Source organism: Etheostoma cragini, chromosome 13 (assembly GCF_013103735.1).
Source record: "Etheostoma cragini isolate CJK2018 chromosome 13, CSU_Ecrag_1.0, whole genome shotgun sequence".
NCBI classification, from domain to species: domain Eukaryota; kingdom Metazoa; phylum Chordata; class Actinopteri; order Perciformes; family Percidae; genus Etheostoma; species Etheostoma cragini.
In genome coordinates this window covers 4,683,985-4,690,487 of record NC_048419.1, presented here as the reverse complement: position 1 = coordinate 4,690,487, position 6,503 = coordinate 4,683,985, and positions in this window count along the sequence as shown.

The following is a 6,503-nucleotide window of genomic DNA, read 5'->3' as shown; positions in this document are numbered from 1 at the left end:
AGAATTGATGAGGCAGAAGGGCAGCTTGAATGCCTTGGATGTGCATTTAATGGAGCATGGTGTGCTGAAGTTTGCACTTTATATACATCAATGTTGTCCCAAAAAACTAATATCAAAAGTCCAGCATAGATAGAAACTCTAATATACAACCAGGAGACAAGGTTGCTGCTTTAACGGAGGGTAACAAATGTGTGCGTCAAAGCAACACCAAAGAGACTGAGTGAAGCCACAGGATCCAGTTCAGAGATGCATTCATAAAGAGATGATGCATTTGCACTCTTCAGTTGTTGGAGAACAGCTCACTCTGCTGGATAAAAGTCAATATTGCATCTCCTAGCATTCAGAGCAGCACTGATGTTTCAGATTATGTTTTTCTTTTTAAAGGACACACTTTTTTTGGGTTGAGAGTGCGATTCTGAGCACGACACAGAGGGATGTTTTCTCGGTTTTGTGTTTTATAACTGCAAAGTCTGCAGGCCTTTAAATTTTACATTACTTCCCACAGCTTCTTAAAAAAATGTATGTAGTGATTTAGTGTGTATTAGGGCAGTCTATACTTGACCACAAGGGTTCAAGCTATCATAACTCAGACATGCACATTTTAAGCTACAGCTAAAGCAAACCATGGCTGCTAACGAGAGACTAATATCTGTGGTAAGCTAAGAACTTTCAGATTTTCTGACCGTGATCAACTTAACATGGGACACAAATCCATCCTTAAAAGCAATATCTCTATGTTTACTTACATTTTTAAAGATTTTCATTCTAATTTAGATTTTTTTTTCTTAATGTCTACAAATGATTAATCCGTGAAGGGAAGCTAGCAGTGTGAAGCTGAGAAGATGTAAAACTAAAAGTAAACGTAAGGTCAATCGGTTAATAGATTTATAAAATTACAGCTAAAATAAAAAAATACAGATTTACCGAGACTTTTCATCCCAACAGCCAAACTGCTTCAGGAAAGATTTCTTGATGGACCTCAAAAGAACAGCCAGGAAAACATATGAGATTGAGATTGAAACAAATTGTTTTTCTGCCTTACTTCCTACTATGTCTTGTTCTGAGTAGATGTGTAATTCTCGCGTTATGGAAAGTATCTTGTATTGAGACCATAGACCGTTAATATTTACACTCTATGGTTGAGACTGAACATCTATTTTGTTGCCAATCCATCATTCAGACTCTCATTAGCTGCCCTCATTGCCTCCCATTGCCTCTTTATCCGTATTTGATTTTCTATACTCAACTTATGACTGATATATTCAGATGCTCTGACCTGGTTTACAGTTGACATTGTCATAGAGTTAATGAATGTTGGTCCATATAGTCAATAACACGTGGCTAATGCAAAGATAATTTATTGGGTAGGCATGCAATAGTGCATGATGAGGTGTAGCAAGATAGGAACTAACAGATAAAACAGAGGAAAACAGCTCCATAACACACATAGTATTCTCTTAGCCAAGCCCTCTAATAAAGTGTTTAATATATCATGATAATTGAAATTATTTACAGCAAAAAAGCTATTATTATCAACTTTCCAGTCCTCTACATTGGTATTCAATCAGGGGCTGTAATAGTTAGTATGTCCGTCTTACAAACGATCCAGTGAGGCCACGGATCATATCACACACTAACTATATTAGTTTGTGGGTTTACAGGTTCCTGTCACTGATGCAATGTCCTGTAACTAAGCCCATTTACTCAAGCACTGAACTTAAGGGCCAATGAGTAAATTAGCACTTAAGGTACTTCATTGAGCATTTTCATATCTTGCAACTTTATACTGTTTTTCTACGCGACTCATCTCGGAGGGAAATATTGTATGTTACTCCACTACATTTGTCCGACAGCTTTATTTACTTATTTTTTCATACCCTTCCTGTACAAGGAAAACTACCATTTTAAATTTGAACGTTTCTGATAAACTGAAAGATGAAATGTTTGATAAACTGAAAGATGAAATGACTGATAAACTGAAAGATAACTGTTTTTCATTCCTAAACTCAGGCTGATGTCTTTATTGCTGTTTTTATTGTGTAAATTGTTGTGTGGATTGTGTTGTATAGCCTCATGTGATGTCTTTCGGTTTCATGCAAATTGCCTTTCTGGGACAAAGAATAAACTGAACTGAACTGAAATGAACAGTAGGAGTTCAAATTAGCATAACCTACGGAGTTTTACTTTTTATACTTTAAGTACATTGTGCTGATAATACTTACATACAAGCAAGGTTTTGATGCAGGACTTTTACTTGTAGTGGAGTTTTTTCACAGTGTGTTATAAGTGCTTTTACTGATGTGCAGGATCCGAATGGTTCTTCCACCATGAGCCCTGTTCACATCCACTCACTATATTTCCACCGTGTGGAACCTGGTCCAGGGTTATGTGAGAGTATAACGTTAGCTGCTCTGTCCTGCTCTCCAGCAACTCCAGCACCAAATAATGCTGTCATATGCTTTTGTTTAGGTAATTAAACTGGCAATGGTAGTTTCTTCTGTCCACTTGAGGGCAGTGGAAACAAATGAGAATACAAAAACAACATATCATCTTTTAGCTTTATTTTTCTCTATTATTGGTTTTCAGCTCCTTAGGGAACTATCTGGCCTTTTAGCTGCTAAATGCTCCAGTTTGTTCACCAGCTAGTCACTAACTCTGTCCGTCCGCCCTTTGGTGCTGAGCAGTCAGTGAACAGTGGATTCTTAGAGCTGTTTAGCTGAAAACAGCTGCCTGCTGCGGCCAATGCTATGAGAGAGAGTAAGAGCGAACCAAAACGGTGAAGTTGTGGGTCCAGAAAGCTAAACAAAGAGCTGAGACTCATGATAAAAGCCCATAAAACTGGCAGGAGCTGAAGATTTGGGTGAAAATTCTCTTTAGGTTCATCACTACCAGCCATCACACAATTGCGAATTGAAATTTGATACATTGTTATTCTAACAATATTGATTAAAGCTGCTTTAACTTATGGGAAGCAAATATGACTTTGATAGATATGCTAGTTCAAATACAATATATCCATATGTTGTCATCCACATACACCCGCTACTATACTGTAGATTTACTGCAGAAGTGTCCTCGCACCCACAAAGATTGACCCTGCTCTAGGCTGACGTTCCACTTCCGGGATTGTTCCGGTGCCGCCGGAAATTCCGCTGGATGTCCCTCATTTAGGCCGGATATACTGTCCGTTGCCTTGGGCTTTCTTTGTGTTGGCATTTTAAACTCCGGTGGATTTATGAGTACTATGGTCCTCAGATCTCTGCAGGGTAAATCCAGACAGCTAGCTAGACTATCTGTCCAATCAGAGTTTTCTGTTGCACGGCTAAAACAACCTTTAAATGTAGTGTACATGTTCCACCAAAATAAGCCCCTTCCCAAGGCTATTTTGCAAAGACGCCGTGGCTCAATATGGCGTTTAGCGCTGCCCAAGACTATGGTGATTGGTTTAAACACATTCAATTCAACATTTTAGACACACAGAGAACAGAATTTGCTCTCGGGACCATCAATATGGCAGCGTCAGTAATTCATTAGGCCATGTTTAACCCTTGTGTTGTCTTCCTATCGATCATGCAACTTTTGGTTTTTCCGGGTCAAAATTTGAGTTGTTCTTTTTCCAGCATTTGTCACTTTTCCCGACCCTTCTTATAGTGTTTTTTCCTCAAATTGTTTGTCACTTTTTCCGATGTTTTTGTAGATCTTTTTCAACGCTTTATTAAAGTTTTCATAGATCTTTTTCGCAGCGTTTCTGAAGCTTTTTCCGAAATTGTAGACACTTTTTTCAACGTTCAAATACTAACATTTTATAAAGCACCCAAATTCAATGAAAGCAGTGAACTGAGCCTTTACTTTACTTGTGAAGAGCATTGTAGTGAACCATCCACATTATATTTTTTTAATTTTTTGACATTTGGTAGAAAGAAAACCCAAACATGTGATATACAAACTTGTTGAAAATGGGTCAAATTCGACCCGAGTACAATAGGAGGGTTAAAAAAAAGATAAGGGTTAAATATAGAATAAATAGAATAGGAATATTTTCAGTTCTTTAAAAAACACCCAAAAGGTAATCAAAGTATTTCAGGGCATAAGCAGTCTATTATGCCAATAAACCAGAGCACGTTTTCCTCCAATCCCAGAATGCTGTGTGGACTAGCCAGACCCTCCTCCACAGCGCCGCGAAAGAGGGTCTGGCAAAGCTAGACTGCTCTAGTCAGTATTTATTTAGCTGTTTTTTGTGGTTTGCAGAGAAGAAATTCTCCACTGGTGCCTTTTCAAAAGATACATTTAGACGAAACCCTAGCCAAAGGAAGATGTACATGTGTAGAATAAGGAATGATATTCAAGAAAATCAAATAATGAAAGGTCATCCAGCCCAATCTACGAGAGATGATAGAGAGAAAATTCCTTCTGATTGCAGATTATAATGGGACTGGAATGACAATTTGTTCCCTATATTTAACATCCATTAATCTCTCTCGCCTTCCTTTTTTCTCCTTCCCACCAGCCCCCCTCCCCCCCACCCCCTCCTGTACACAACACTTTACAGTCTCCCTATCCATAGCTGTGTCTTTAATAGGATAAGGAAAATCATGTTAAAGGATTTAAAACCTCTGCAGTAGCCGCTGTGGCTTTGCCAGGCTCCCTCTCTGTCGTTCAGCTTCTCTTTCTCTGTCTCCCCGGCTCCAACACTCTTTCTCTAAATTACTTAGCACTTGCTCATGCTGTTCACTCCCCTAGACTCACGACTAATAAGGCCCAAGAAGCATGCTGCAATAAAAAAAAGGAGCAAGAGTACACGTTTGACCATTTGTGTCAGCACGTTTTAACACACAAGAAAAGTTATAGTCAAGAGAGTTGTGGTGGCCTTAACATTTGTCAGATCTCAGAGAGCATTACATATCAGAGAGAAGACTCTGCTGTCTCAGTCTTTGCATGAAAAATACACCATCTAGCTGTCTAGTTTCGAGGAGCTCGGCTTGAGGCTGCTGTTGGAATTAGAAATGTGAAACAAAGAGGGTACTGCATGCATTGCCGTGTCCCAGTTTTCTTCATTGTATCCAAACGATATCCAAATACCTTTTAAATGAGTCAAAATCCATTCTTAATGGATACTGAGATTGCTTTACAATATGATGATTTGGGAAGAGCAATGTGTTATATTTAATAGCCTTATTAATGTCACACAGATTGGACACAAGGCATGTGGGTCATCCATTGATTTAGTAAAGTACAGTAGATGACCATATTCAAATTAATTATACTTGCTTTCTTCCCCTCTGTTAAGTCTGTATTTCCACATTTAAGGGAATAAGGGCTGTTATGTTACGGTCACTATTTGTAAAAAAAAAAAAAAGGCTGCAAATAAGGATTGTTGTCGTTATAAATAGATAGACACATAGATAGATAGATAGATAGATAGACACATAGATAGATAGATAGATAGATAGATAGATAGACACATAGATAGATAGATAGATAGATAGATAGATAGACAGGTAGACAGATAGATATACAGAGTTATTTTGTCTTTAAAATGTCAGAAAACTGTAAAATGAAAGTTCACACAGCTTAAAGTGATCTATTCATTACATAAATATTACCTTACATATCTTATTTTGTCTGACAAACAGTCCCAAACCGTAAGAAAGTCAATTAACAAGAATATGGAACCGAAAAATACGTGATTTCCTCAGATTTAAAAACCTAGTGGCAGCAAATATTTGTGACCCAAACAGTGTTTATTTACAAATATAGTTAGCAATTCATTTTTTTTCAGTCTACTTATTGTTTCATTGACTACGCGTTTTTAGCTCTACATCTTATTACTCTCTTTAGTCAACAGCTTTAAAATGTGCAGTTCTTCAGAAATAATGCAGCCTGCATTGACATTACCTCAAATAGTTTCATCAGTAGATAACACTTTAAAGCGTGAGTCATCTTGTGTCACCTTCAGGGCTCACCAATCAGATGTGAGCATTTCCTGATAAAGAATAATATTGCGAGGTTTATCATAATGCAGATGAGAAGTAGGAATGCAGTTTGTTTTGCACAGTAAATATATTTCATCTTTTTTTTCACTTTTTTCACATTCCGTCTGAAGCCGACATGTAATGAATTTATTTCCCCGTACTGTTAAAACCAAAGGTGGATGAAAGCATATTGTGGCGTGTGAATTGAGAAATGCCCTTGCTGTGTTTTTCAAGGATGCAGCAGACCTGCGAGTCAGTTGCAATCCGTGTACAGCAGGAGGTGCTGCCTGACTGCGCTCTGCTTTCCGCAGCTTCCTCTAATCCTGTAGCGGCTCTGTCAGCGGGAGATAGTCACGGTCTGTGAGTAAGACTATCAACGAGGAGAGGAAAACCAGGATCCAATAGGAAGATGGGAGGATACACAGGGACCGACCAAGCAAATGGTGCTTTAGTGAGGTGTTAAGATGAAAAGTGGGGGTATAGGTGCATGGGTGTGTTTGTGTGTGTGTGTGTGTGTGTGTGTGTGTGTGT